Source organism: Fukomys damarensis, unplaced genomic scaffold, assembly GCF_012274545.1.
Source record: "Fukomys damarensis isolate Sample0158 unplaced genomic scaffold, DMR_v1.0_HiC HiC_scaffold_6, whole genome shotgun sequence".
In the NCBI taxonomy this organism is placed as follows: Eukaryota; Metazoa; Chordata; class Mammalia; order Rodentia; family Bathyergidae; genus Fukomys; species Fukomys damarensis.
Genome location: NW_022900918.1, coordinates 8,994,417 through 8,995,635, shown reverse-complemented (window position 1 = coordinate 8,995,635; position 1,219 = coordinate 8,994,417). Strand labels below are relative to the sequence as shown.

General features: G+C 31.7%; 1 non-coding gene across 1 annotated transcript; it reads left to right on the top strand.

Annotated features, from left to right (window-relative positions):
• The first annotated feature begins 228 nt into the window (after positions 1-228).
• Positions 229-351, top strand: LOC117285169. The gene has a single exon (XR_004516136.1). It is a non-coding gene; the product is annotated as a small nucleolar RNA SNORA27 (small nucleolar RNA).
• The last annotated feature ends 868 nt before the right edge of the window (positions 352-1,219 follow it).

Genomic DNA, 1,219 nt, shown 5'->3' with positions numbered 1-1,219 from the left:
GCTAAATAGATTCATTTTTGTCAAGGAAATTGAAATGTATTTATTAGTTTACACTTTTGATGTGAGCTTCAGTTGTCTGCTAGAGCTGCTATTATTTGTAAATAAAAACATTAAATCTTGGCAGTAATGGTAAGTTAAAATAGGAAATATTTAAGTGTAGTTGTATTGTGATAAATTCCTTAAAATATAACTCATATGGTTTTCCTAAAAAAAAAAAAAATGAAAGCAACACCCCCTGTCATTTTGCCAGTTGGACTTACATCTTTATTAGCCCTTCAAGTGGGATGAAGGAAATATCTTTTTAAAACTCAAGCAAATTGTTTGTCTTGTAAACTTTCAGGGAAATAAATTTTCAGAAACAGGAAAATTTTAAAACAATATAGTAGCATGTATTCTTTCTTGATCAAAACATTTTGCCTCTAAGATACAAAATAAAATATTCATAAAATATATTAGAAATTTTCAAGAATCTAAAGCACACAGTGCAAAAATACAGTCAGCAATTGCCCCTTTAATGACCTTAATTACTAAAATTCACATTTTATCATTCTTATTTTTAAATGAAGCCCCATCCCTGTCCTTAAGGCATAAACACTTTTATAGGCAACAGAATAGTGCCTAGAGGCTGCATCGCTAGAATTAGACTGCTAGTGTTTGAGTTCTTGCTCTGTTCTTTCTGAAAAATATGGTAGTGACTGCATGCTGAGAAACTTGCTTAATTCTTTTCACCAATGTTTTCTCAGCTGCAGAATGGATAGTCATACCTGCATCGAAGTGTTGTAAAGGCCTAAATTAGTTAATATTTATAGAGTTCTCGGGCTGAGGATTTAGCTCAATGGCACCACAACTGCCTCACAAGCACTGGGTCCTGAGTTTGATCCCCAGGACCAGAAAGAAAAAAAAATAGACTTCTTATCGGATGCCTCAAAAATATGTAACAGCCTTGTACCAAAAAAATTAATCAGAGAAAAACAGTAAGCAAGAATTTTTTCCATGTAGTTTTGAAATGATGTGAAGCTGCTAAAACATGACAATCCTATAACAAGAGGAATAAAAATAAAACAAAATACAGGATATGATTTAAATTATCTACAATCTCTTTTCCTACCAAAATCAGCAACAAAAACTTTTCTGAAATGCTTTCATTATCTTTAATTCAGGAGAAAAATGCAACCTATGTCATGATGATTTTCTATATTATGGTATTATGATTGCTCTG